At 43.6% G+C, this 13158-nt stretch overlaps 1 protein-coding gene across 22 annotated transcripts in view; it reads right to left on the minus strand.

Annotated features, from left to right (window-relative positions):
* Positions 1 to 1562, minus strand: part of PCBP2 (poly(rC) binding protein 2) — a 28510-nt gene extending 26948 nt beyond the window's left edge. For all 22 annotated transcript variants that reach the window (XM_042454032.1, XM_042454031.1, XM_042454030.1 and 19 more), the window contains exon 1: positions 1422 to 1562. The gene's annotated coding sequence lies outside the window, so the exon portion shown is untranslated. The remainder of the gene's footprint in view (positions 1 to 1421) is intronic.
* Between the last annotated feature and the right edge of the window lie 11596 nt (positions 1563 to 13158).

Consider the following 13158-nt stretch of genomic DNA (forward strand, 5'->3'; position numbering starts at 1 on the left):
TCTCCAGCCCATGGAGCCTCAGTGGGTGTAAAAACACTGAATAAAAAGAGGATTCGCTGTGAGCAGCTTTGTTAACTGAGGTCTGGAAATCATAAAGCCCTGTGAGGAGAGACTTAGGAAGCTGTGCATGTTTAACCTGAAGAAGGGAGAAGCTTAAGAGGTGACATGGTAACCCTGTCTAAATGCTGAGGACGGGGAAAGCTTGTTTCCTGCTGCTCCAGAGAACAGGATCTAGAGCAATGGATGCAAGCTCCAGGAAAAGAGATTCCACCTCAACATTATGGGGAACTTCCTGACAGTAAGGGCTGTTTGACAGTGGAACACACTCCCTTGGAGTGTAGTGGAGTCTCCTTCCTTAGAGGTCTTCAAACAGAAGCTGGATGGCCATCTGTCAATGGGGATGCTTTGATTTGGATTTCCTGCATGGCAGGATGGGGTTGGACTGGATCAGGGCCCTTCTTGGGGTCTCTTCCAACTCTCTGACTTTACAAATGTCAAGTTTCACCAGAACGGTTCAGAAGTTGCTACGGAGTCGCCTCCTTTGGAGGTTTGCAAAAACAGAGGCTGGATGGCCTTTACTGGGGGGGGGTGCTTTGATGGCGTAATGGAGTAGGAGTGGATGGCCCTTGGGGTCCCTCTTCCGGCTGTAGGATTCTATGCATATGCCTGTCGGGAGACGTTCCCAAAAAAACAAACAACTAATAAGAAACAGCAAAAAAAGAAAGGAAGGAAGGAAGGAAGGAAAGGGGTGGAAAAGGAAAGAGAAAATAACAATTAAAGGGAGGGAGGCGTTTTGAAGCAACACACGACGCCAACTAGGACGCTCTTCTTCTTCCTGCCCTGCAAAAAAAAATCGCGCCCGCCCGAGCCTGGGCTTTTGGTGCGGGCGGGCGCCCTCCTCCTCCTCCTCTGCTCGCGTCACCCTCTCCTCCTCCTCCCCCTCCCTCGCAGAACAGAGACTCCGCCCCTTACCTCACTCTCTGTCGCGCGCCCCCTCCCCCTTCCCTTCCTTCCTCCCTTCGCGCGCGCGGCCAGGGCCTAGATCCCGCCCAATGTGACGCAGCAACAGCACACGCGCCCCCCCCCCCGCTCGAGCCCACTGCGGCCTCCCCAGCCTCTCCTCCGCCCCCACGGGGCCCACACAGCGCCCCCTCCCCATCACCCCCTCCCCTTTTCTCTCTCGCGCGCTCCACACTGCGCGTGCGCGCCCTCGCGCGCGGCCGCCTCGCACACGCACACTAGGCCTCAGTAGGCCGCGAGCGCATCCACGGCCTCGCGTAGCGGCGCGGTCGGGCTCTCGGGGCAGGGTCGGCGGCAGAGAGGAGCTACCCGAGGCCGGGGATTTTGGGAAGGAGGAGGAAGGGAAATAAAAAAATATTATTATGGGCTGGGGGGTGGATGGGTGTCTGCGAGGCCCTTACCTGGCGGGGTGTGTGGGCCCGGCCGCGCGTTCCCTGGCTGCGTTTGGGGGAAGGGGACGGGACTGGGGGAGCGGGAGGAGGGAGGGCGGGCGGTGCTCGGGTCTCCGGGGCGGGCGGAGGGAGCGGGGCGGGGGGAGGGGAGGAGGAGAGAGCCGGGGCGGGCGGGCGGGATGGCGGCGGCGGGAGGAGGGCGAGGGCAGCGGGAAGGGGCTGCGGCAGCTGCTCTTACGGCGGCGGCCTCGGCGGGTCTGGGAGGGGGAGCTGGAGAGCGGGGCGATTTCAACCCCGCCTTGACCCGGAAGTGATGCGAATCCCTCCCGTCTCCTCCTCCTTTCCCCCAGGAAGGCGGGCCTAGAACCATAGAGGGGGCGGGGCTAGAGCAGCCCTGTGAGAGCTCCGCTGCCAGGCAGACCATAGAGAGGAGACACCGTTGAGCCGAGGCAGGGCGCGGGCTAGAGCGTCCCCACGGTCGGAGGAGCGAGAGTCCCCCTTGAGGCCGGTTGCTGCGGAGTCCTCCAGAAGCAGCGTGGTGGTGGCTTCCAGTGAGGGAGCGGAGGAAGAAAGGAGGCGGCCATCTCCCTCCCAGCAGGAAGAAGCAGGGCCCTGCGGGAAAGAAAGCACAGCAGCAGCATGCAAAACCCACAAAGCAGAATGGCCGCCTCCATTGGATCAGGTGGCTCTTGTGTGGAAGTGGAACATACAGTAACATCCAATAGTCACACAACAAAGCAATGTCCACAAAGAAGCCTGACTGTGACTCTGGAGGCCTGGGTTTGAATCCCAGCTCAGTCCCCGGGTGACCCTTGGGCAGAAGTCACACTCTGGGCCTCAGAGGAGGGCAATGGCAAACCCCCTCCGAACCAATCTAGGGTCACCAGAAGTCTGGAACCTCTTCAAAGGCACACAACGGCAATAACAACAAATCCACAAAAGTGTGTATCGACACAACAACGGTTTCACAAAAAACTTTAGGCCTATAACTGAACACCTTGTGAAGAGAGAGGCAGGATATGATTAATTAAAAGCTTTCATTTATTATTTATAACGTACTTTTAAACACCTTTGTCCAACGAAGAAGCCAGCGGTGCTTCAAAACCTTGCGTCATATAGTTTGTGCCTTTTTGGTTAGCCCTAAATTTTGGGTGTGACTAATCTGCCTCGCTGTGTGTGTGTGTGTTCTGAGCCTCTCTCCGTTACACTTTGGCTTGACTGAGCAAGAGATAAGGAAGACTGCAATCACTTCCATGCAAGTTTGGCAAGACCAAGTAAATGTGGACAGATCCTAGAGAAGGCTCAATGTGTGTCTGTATTTTGGAGACACTGAGAGAAGTGTTTTCCCCATTCACAGCCTGCTTAAGGACGCTACTTAATGCCTGGCCACAAAACCTTGTTGCTGTTGTTAACTATCTGAGTTGACTTGAGTGTGGGTGAGATACTGCCAGGACTCCCTGTCCTCCACTGCTCTGCTCAGGTCCTGCAGATTCATACCCATGACCTCTTTAATAGAGTCCAGCCATCTAGCAAACGGCCTTCCTCTCCTTCTGCTTCCCTCCACCTTTCCTAGCATTATTGTCTTTTCTAATGAGTCATGCCTTCTCATAATGCATCCCAAGTACAACAGCCTCAGTTCTGTCATCTCGGCGCCCAGGCAGGTTTCCGGCTTGATCTGTTCAAGGACCCATTTGTTTGTCTTTTTGGCTGTCCATGGGATCCTCAGCTCTCTTCTCCAGCACCACACCCCAAATGAGTTGGTCCCCCCCCCCCCGTCCTCTTTCTTGACTATCCAGCTCATTCATACATAGTGATGTGGAATATGATGGTTTGGATGAGCCTCACTTTGGTGTTCAGATTGGTATCTTTACAGTTTAGGATCTTGTCCTTGTACCTCCTCGCAAGATCCCCTTCCAATGCAAAGGCTCTTTCATGTTCATATTGAGCATAACAAGGCTTTTTTGCTAAGCGGTTGCTATGATGTTGTGTCTTAGTGTAAGCCCCATTATATATGCTGGATATATATATGTGTGTGTGATCTTTATTAAATATATATTTATATTTTTTAAAAGAGACCAATTTCAATAACACCCTCTTCCATATAAATCTCATAATCTCTTCCCTTCCCCTCCTCAATTTTGTTTCTTGCTGTTGTTGCTATAGCTTATTTACAGCCTAGATATATTATTTCTCAATTCTCATTTCTTTATCTCACATCCTCCAAGTATTTTTCTAGACATTTGCTAAAACTGTGCATTATTTTAATCTTTTCACTTCATAATTACAAAAACATTCTTCTTCTTACACTTACATTAATTTATACCTTCTTTATGACATTTTTCTTCTTAAACCTACATTAATTTATACCTTCTTTACGAGTTATTTATATTGCCCATCTTTTTTTTTACAATATTCTAGTAAAGATTCCCATATACAGTTTTCATCCACATGATATGCTGGAATTTAATAACTATGTGAAGATGTGTACCTCCAGAAATGTGCCAGAAAGAAAGAGGCTGGCTTCCATATCAGAAATCTGCCCTCCTGATTTTTAATAGCTTCTGTATCCATGTAGAGAGCCAGTGTGGTTTGGGTTTTGGACTAGGACCCTGGAGGCCATATTTCAAATCCCCACTGGGTGACTTGGGACAAGTCACACTCTCAGCCTCAGAGGAAGGCAAAGGCAAACTTCCTCTGAACGAATCTTGCCAAGAAAACCCCATGGTTGCCATAACTTCTAAAGGACTTGAAGGTGCACAGCAACTACGATAACAATATGTAGCCTTCCCAGACGCTTGGAAAATGTAATATGAGTAAAATGCCAAATTAAAGAATTGTCTATTAAAATATAACAGGGTAAAAGTGTAATCCTCCCATTTTCCAGTGCTCCTGAAAGATGCTGGGCTTTTGCTTAAACTTCAGTGGGAAAGAGCTTTCCTGGTGGCTATGTGGAAAGGGGAGAGCTGGCTTACTGGTGGTTAATTTTTAGAAGGAAAAGTTTTGCCAAGCAGCAAGCCAGCCAAGAGGAGCCACTCTCTCTGAAGCAGATCTTGGACTCTCTCCCGTATTCCTAAGGCCCACAACGGTTGCTCAGTGACGAGGGGAAGAGGTTTTGCCCGTCATTTGGGATGTTGATATTGCTACTTCAGGTTGCATCCTGACATTAATAACAGAATCCCAGTGTCTTCATGAGCCCTGGCTCTAATATCCTGTTGGTTTGATTCAGGACTGAGAATATTTTCAACTTTCTACTAGATAAATATATGTATGCAATCAAGCTTTCCTAGACCTTTTAGCTAGAAACTGAGATCTGAAGACTAGGGAAAACTCAGTGGCTTCCAAGTGTCACTTTTGAAGGCAGTTTGTTCAATTAGAGTGGCCCTACCAGCATTGCTGCCACAGTCATGCAATGCCTTCCCCAAGAAAGACACCCACACTACAGAGATATTTAACTTTCAGAAAGCTGTTGAAACATGACTCTGACAATTTTTTTTTAACTAATTGAAATTTCTTAGGTAAGTTTTTAAAAATCTTTTTTAAAAGAACATTATTTTATTGTGGTTTCATTCAGTCCATATGTTGCCTTGGGCAACATTAAAAAAAATCTCCACTAAGGAATTTTGTAAATTAAAAGAAAATATATTAAAGTAATAAATCCAATGCAGGAGTATGAAAAGGAGCAATTGTTACTCAGTGATGTAGGCCAGTGTTTCTTAATGTCATCTGATGCGTGTGCCAGGGACTGGTACAAAATTTGTGCCCGCTGTTTCTTTCTTTCCTGGAAGTTTCCAAGTGGCCTGTAAGAGCACCATGGATAGCCATTTTGAGTAGCGCTGATGTAGACAACACCAATAACAAACGTATGGTTTGGAAACAGAATGTATTAAACAGCCATATATAAGAGGCAGCGTATTCATTTACACACTTATACCCAGAGCAAAATAACACCCAGAATTCACCAGTCTGTGTGGCTACTGACCATGCTGACTGGAGGATTATGGGACTTGACCTGAAAAAGGTAACTTTCCAAAGGACTAATCTCCACTGCAGAATTAATGCAATTTGACATGCTTTAACTGCTATGGCTCAATGCTATGGAATTCTGGGATTTGTAGTTTTGTGAGATAGGTAGCCGCCTCTGACAGAGCATGCTGGTGCCCCAACAAACTATATATCATGTTATTCCATAGCATTGAGCCATGGCAATTAAAGCAGTGTCAAACTGCATTATTTCTGCTGTGCAGATGCAGCCTAAGTCTGTTCATAACACAATGAACCAAATTCCCATTTGGTTCAAAGTAAGTGGTTCAATAACCAAGAGCTTGCATCTCATGAAGTAGTTTCTAATTCATAAAAGCTTGCTCTACAATTGCTTGGGCTTAAAGATGTTTGTAGGGAGTGCTCAGGAGGTTCTTTTGGAAACGCTTCATTCCCCTGGTGTACTGAATATCTCCCTAATGCGCAGCAGCAGCAAAATAGACATCTATGTGTGGCCATTGCCAGTGCTGTTGTACACATCTTTTCCCCTAAATTATGGCTATTTGTGTACAGAGGGAAAGAATGCATAAAGTTAATGCCACTTGGGATGCTTTATTGCACCATCCCTGCAGTGAATATGTAGAAATCCAGGGCCAGGGTGTAATAATGGCTTTAAACAAATAATGGTGGATAAGTGTGAATAGCTTCCCTTATTTTAATAGGTGTTAACTCTCACAAGCAGTTGCTGCACTGCTAGTGTTGTTTTAACTTGCTAATTTATTCTCACAAGAACATTAAGCTATTTAAGGATACAGCTGTAAACCCCTAAAGACATCTAGACCGAAGGGCGAACGTATTCCAATATGTAAGTGTAAGCCATTGCTTTCAATGTCTGTGTGAATTTATAATATTTCAAAATAAAAGTCAAGAGGCAAAAGTAATTTAAGCAACAGCTATATCTTTGCACTCTTTCTGAAATGCAATAAAGCAGCAAACAGGATAGGCCTTTTGGCAGAGTGAATTCCACAATAAAGCGACTATCATCAAGAAAACTAATGTTAGTTAACATCTGGGTATCAGACGACCTGTGAACCCCTTCTCTGAAAATTCTTCACGAATTCATTTGTGAAACTATGCTTAAGAAGCAATGTTAGCCATGCTCACTTTTAAATAACAACCCATTCCAATACAAAATTATTCAGAAGTCCCACAAAGAGGCTTGTTCTGAAGTAAGTGTATGTAAGCATTTGAGCCAAAAGCCCACAACCAACTGCTAGTCATAACTGGAGTAAATCCATTTAATAAATGGCATTCACATAAATGTTGACTTGCCATTTAGCAATTGATTCATTGGATCTACTCTTCCTGGGACTAGCAATTGCTATTTCAGTCTTAATTGGGGGGACAGGGAGCCTGTTACAGGGTAGTTTCGATTAGTTCAGTTTTCATTTTTACTTTTTGAAGCTAGAAGAAAAGAGTTGTTTCAAATCACTTTGCAATGAATTCTGTCATAGTTACTGCAGACATCCTTCTGCCCAATAAGTACTTGCTCTGCTTTCTAAATGTTCAGGTTGCAACTAGCAACAACTTAAGAGTTCCTGGGCTGGGCAACAGTCAAGAGTTCATTAGGCTACAGTGTCAAGGAGGTTACCTCTATTCTATAGGCAAAAGCTGGAAGCATTGAAGTCTGTCAATGGCTACTTATTCTTCAGATTGAAGCACACCATACTTTCTCTGGATACTGATAGTTGCAGAAGAGGGGCTGTTGCTCAGCTTCCTATAGTGGGCCCTTCTGGGGGGCAAAGGATGCTGGAACAGAGAGGACTTTACATCCAGTCAAGCTGAACTCTTATTATGTTGGTGGTTATACTGTACATTGAACAGGTCCACAATGGCTTCCTGGCACGCTACTCATATAGTAACCCTGGCTAACACCCCAGCCTCATATGAATGCTTTTAGCCAGTTTATCACATCTACTTTCTGGTTCCGAGCTTGCACACACCACATTCCCAAACCCCCTCCCCCATTCATATGGCCATCCACCCACCCTGGCCTCAGGCAACATCTCTTCTCCTGCCTTTGTCCCTCAATGGCCATATTTAAAGCTGAACATGCCACCTCATCACCATACCCACAGGTTTTTCATTTCTATGGCTATTCATACAGTCTCATTATAAAGGTCTTTCCTGGGCAGCAGTTCACTCAGTCCATCTGAGGACGTAGACCAAGTCTATGAAAACTTATGCTACAACATTTTTTTGCACGGTTAGTCTCAAAGGTGCTACAAAGTCCCCTTGCAGGCCCACTTTAGTTAAACTTGGCAACAGCAGCAAACAATCCACATTTTTCAAGTCTAAAGTCACACACACGTTCCAGAGAACACAATCCAGAGGATGTGTGATACTTTGTATACTGAACCATGTTCCAAGATGTGGAAAGAAGACAGTGGCCCATTGAAAACAAGAGGCTGATTGCTTGCAGGGTGACCAAATGTCCTCCTTTTCCAAGACATGTCCTACATTTCATCCTTCTATCCAGGTGGAATTTCAAAATGCCCTCCATTTTGAGCATCACTAAGAAGCGTGAATTTACATTTATATTAGTGTTTTTAGCTTTTATTTTGTAATGCCCGACAGTTTTACTGAATGACCTACGTTTTGTGGTGCTTTGTCCTCTTTTACTGTTAAGACATCTGGTCACTCTGGTTGCTTGCAGTGTGTACATTGCTTATAATGTGTACCCTACCTACATGCTTCTTAATGTGTATCTATCATGGCTTCCCCAGAAGCAGCTTGGAAGTTGTTTAGCAAGCGTGGTGATACTTCCCTTTCAGAGACTCATAGAATTACAGTTCCCCCTGGAATGAGAATGGTCTTTAAAACTGTATAATTCAGGGCTGGGGAGCCTATGGCCCTCCATATTTTGCTGAACTAAATTTTCAAGACCAAATTAAAACAATGACTCTCTAAAACAGGTCCTAGAATTGACCCATCCTGTGAAGATGGGTGATTTATTCTAAGAGTAGTGGTGGAAATATTAAATAGTCCAGCAAAAAGGAATACAAAGTCTGCATGTGGAAACCCACTTTCAGCCCTACAGCTTTTGTGAGACTAATAGCCTGATTAGGTGCAGTTTTACTAAATTACTAAAGTAGTGCACACAATTTTAATGATCACAGAAACACTGGAGGATTCAGAGACTGAGTAGGGAAGAAGACAGAGGAGGCAAGCCATATCTGAACCACTAGGGAGTGAAGGTCCTGGAGCAATTGTGACAATTGAATTATTGATAACCTGGCCCTGTCCATTTCCCATCCACTCTGTCTAATGGTGAACTATGAAAGGAGCAGTGATTCTTCAGTTTATGGAGCACTGAAGGTTCTTGACACCTAGTTTAAATCTGTAATTTACTCTGTTTTATCTTCCTGATAGTAGTGTGAGGTCAAAGCTTTTGCTATGCTTTGCTACGCTGGAGCTTTTAAGTTACAATATGTTAGAATACAGGGAATTTTGTTCTGTCATCACTTCTCTAATTTTAGATGGCTCCACCTTTTCTCACAGATTTGGCAAGGTATAAATATCTTCTGGAAAAAATAAATTGTACAAAACATTTGAAACATTACAGAAAGTTTAAAAAAAATCAGCAGAAGATGCACACAATAAATGTAGCAACAAACACAAAAGCCCAACATCCTCCAAAGTTACTCAAATTATATATAGTACTGGTCCACAAGCAACTCCCCTTATAGGCTATTTTGTAAAACAGGTGGACCATGCTGCCCATTATTATAGTTAGAACAGTTTATAAATGGGGCCCACATTCAATAGAATGAGTGATATGACTGGTCTTTGCCTTTTTAATCCACACCCATGGTCAGTTTTTCCATAAGGACCAATGACCAGAGTGTCTTTTTCAACTATGAAGATGCAGATACACTGCATCTTTCTGGGGATGTGCTATTTCTGAACTTGCTGCTCAGCAGAAAAAGCCAAGTGGCTCTTTTTTGCAAGATAAGTTCATCAGATCCCAGAAACAGTGCCAAGAGACCTGCTGTTGTGTCAGCTTAAACCTTATGGTCACTTATAAAGCCTGCCTATACAAACAGTGGCATCATTAGGGATGGCGTCACCCAATGCAGTAAGTCATGGTGTCATCCTCCCCATTGACCTCCTCCCATACCACATCATACAGAATCTTTAGTATTTTTTGTACTAATATTACTCATAAATCCTGTATATCACAGAATGTAATGGCATTAGTTGTGACATAAACAACTAGCAACGTTAAAATTGTAATTTTAAATGACAATATCATACACACAGCCTAAATGTATTTATATTACATAATTTCATGTGGTTAAAGTGAAAATTTGGTAAGATGTGATCTTTTAAAAGATTTTTTTAAAACAAAGTAAAAATTTAAATTAATGAAAGCCTCTCCTTTCTTCTCCTACTGAGCCTCGTTCCACTCATACTATCTCTTCTACTTAGCTCCAACATTTTAAAGGGACAAAGGTGAATACCACAGCCTGTTTCTGCCCAATGGCAGTTGGTGACAAACCACACCAGGTGACACAGTAAGGGAGATGACACCACTGCAGTGGTGTCACCCCCCTTATTATGTCACCTGATATGGTTTATATTCCCCGCACCACCTTAGTGACACCACTGTATACAAGTTGTGACCCCCATCAAGCTAACCAACTCATAACCCTATATGTCCTTCACAGGATCTGAATAAATCTGGTTTTGCTGCCTGCATCAGTCAACAAACATGGATTATTTTAGCAACTAGCAGCTCACGCTATAAGAATGTATGGCAAGTGTTTAACAATGTTTGTGAGCATGTTTTGGAAGCACTGCAAAAACATTTTTGTGAGCCAAACATTTAAGGATGCAGTCCCCAGTCTTAGGGCCCAAACTGTTGGTGGGACTAGCCAGCACAGCCAAAGATCAGTGGAGTGTTGTAGGTCAACATATGCATTTTCAAGGTTGAGAACCACTAATTTAGGACATCCCTAAGTAAGTTCAGAGAAGCTACTAGCCCATAGGAAAATATAGGTATACCCCAGTTAACAAGGTAGATGTGTTTATAGGCATTACTTCTTTAACAGAAAATTTGGTAACATAGGTAGAAATAAAATGGAAAGAATTAGGTTTAGGTTCCTGCACTACAAAAAACAGAGAGCAAACTTGTTTCAGCAAACTTTTTGTTCAAACTTTTTGTTCTATTTGTGAAATGAAATAACCAGGTAAGCCTTGCATAAAAAAACAAAAACAAAAAAAACAATAATTTATCTTGCTGAGAGCACTTCAAAGCTTCTTCCAAAATGCAAAAAGTCTCAACTGTTTTCCTGCTATATTGTCCATCATTTTGATCTATAGATCTCTGCTTTTTTAACATGCAGGCTAATCTGCTTTCCCCTTTTCTCTCTGTTTTGCTATTCACACATGCTCAGTAAGGCTTCTCAAGGCAGCTGCTGTTTACTTTGCTTGTTGCAGGCAGGAACACACAACTGCAGTAGGATCGGTTAGAGCAGAATCCTGTTCGCTCACAGATCAGACTTTATTGCATTATTAACTGCAGACACACTGCTGCAATCCAGCACCAAAAAGTCTTGTTCCATTTCTCCTTCACCATCCTCCAAATGCTGCAGAGAAACTCCCAGCTAGGCAGAGGACAAAGAAGAAAAAGGGGCCAGGAGGCATAAAAAGACTTTGTAAAAAGGAGCTTCTTTGTCAGAGCCTTTGCTAACTTAGGCAAATCTCTGTGTATGAGTCTACATGTGTGTGTGTGTATGTGTTAAACAGATGGAACATAGTCGATGAACAAAAGCTAGTTAAATATGTGCTGTTATGTGAAGGCAGTGCCAACTTGTCAGTTTCCTGCTCTTAGTCTTTTGGACATAAAGTGGATTAGAAATCTACAGAATTGTAACCTTTACATTTTGGCTCCACAAATAGGCAATATCTGAATTTACTGTGCCTTTTTGCAAGAAGGATATGGGGAAGATTCTGGGGGGAAAGTACTTGTTTCCCTTGTTTTGTCCATCAGCAAAATCAAGCTTGGACAGAACATAAATATAGAAAACTCTATGTTACAGTGGCAAAGAATAAGGCCCAGAATTACCAGTGTTGGTTTTTTGTTTTGTTTTTGTAATTGCCATGATCCAAGTACTGAATGACAACTGCAAAATGTCATCCAGAAATAAACAAGCAAGAGATGACTCATCCTGACACACAGTAATTAGTAAGTTGACAATTATGATCTGCTCATGGGCAATGGAGGAAGAACAGCAGTGCCCTCCCATGCTTTGCTGCACAGTCTAGTAAATCCCCAACACGCTTCAACTCACTGTTTACGCTCCATAAAGCTTCCCCGCACATAATCAAACATACACCAAAGAGATTAAAAGAACAAGAGAGAGCTTTAAAGACAGCTGTGTAAAATCATTCATCGCAAATCAATGAACTCTACATATGCAGAAGGAGTTCAAGTTTCCTTCAACCTTCCAACAAGCCTCTGAGGTCAATAGCTATTATCCCCATGTTACAGATGGGAATACTTGAGGCTGCGAGCAGTTTGCTCAAGGCTGCATATTATGTTCTTAGTTAGAGGTTAGAGTCAAAGTCAAGGATTGTACTAGATAATCCTCACCAGGGGCTATTTATCTGTGTAATGTCTGCCTGGTTGGGACCCATACTGCCTTAAAATCATATGGACTTATGGGCTGATATATTTTCCATCTCTATGTTGCCAGTTTCCAAAAATGGTTAATATAGTGTGATGCAGCATTTTGAGTGTTGGATTATGATTCTGGAGACCAGAGTTTGGGCATGAAAATGCACTGGGTATTAATGGGCAAGTCACACTCTCTCAGCCACAGAGGAAAGCAAGGGCAAACCCCTCTAAACATATCCTGCCAAGAAAACTCAATGATATGTTCACTTTAGGGTTGCCATAAACCAAAAAACTGCACAAAATAAGCTAAGCATGAATGAAAGGCAAGCAAGTATAGTGTCTGAGTAGGATTCTGGGAAACCAAGGGTCAAATCTCTACTCAACCATGAAAACATACTGAAAACATCCTCAGCCTTAGAGGAAGGCAAGGACAAATCCCTTTTGAACAAATCTTGCCAAGAAAACCCTGTGATAGGGTCACTGTAAATTGGAAATGACTTGGAGACACACAACAACCACAACATGCACAAGTAAAATCGAAATCTACTTCCTAACTTGAAGCCACACTCAGCCCTCCATAATCCCAGATTTTTTATCCACAGATTCAAGAATCCACGGCTTGAAAGCATTTTAAAAATGTATACATTCCAAAAAGTAAACCTTGATTTTGCTATTTTATACATGGGGCACCATATTACTATGCCACTGTATTTAATGGGGCTTGAGCATCCATGGGTTTTGGTATCCATGGGGGGTCCTGGAACCAAACCCCAGCAGATACCAAGGGCCCACTGCATTTTTAAAAAATATTTCATATATCATCCTTCATCAAATCAGATTAATGGTTGTAATGTGAAACCAATCAAGGAGAGAATCATGCAGCTTTCCATAAGTTATCAGACTGCATGTCCCATCAGTCTTAGCCAGCGTAGCCAATAGCAAGGAAGGCATCTATAGCAGAAATGTTAAAAAGCTCAAGTGCAAAGTGTTCTGGGCTCATGCAAAGGTTCATCTTGCTCTTGGAAATGCTTAAGGAATTGTTTGCTAGAGAAAAAAAAGTGAGAAGAGGAACCTGGTCCACACTCT

The sequence above is a fragment of the Sceloporus undulatus genome, chromosome 2 (assembly GCF_019175285.1).
Source record: "Sceloporus undulatus isolate JIND9_A2432 ecotype Alabama chromosome 2, SceUnd_v1.1, whole genome shotgun sequence".
NCBI classification, from domain to species: domain Eukaryota; kingdom Metazoa; phylum Chordata; class Lepidosauria; order Squamata; family Phrynosomatidae; genus Sceloporus; species Sceloporus undulatus.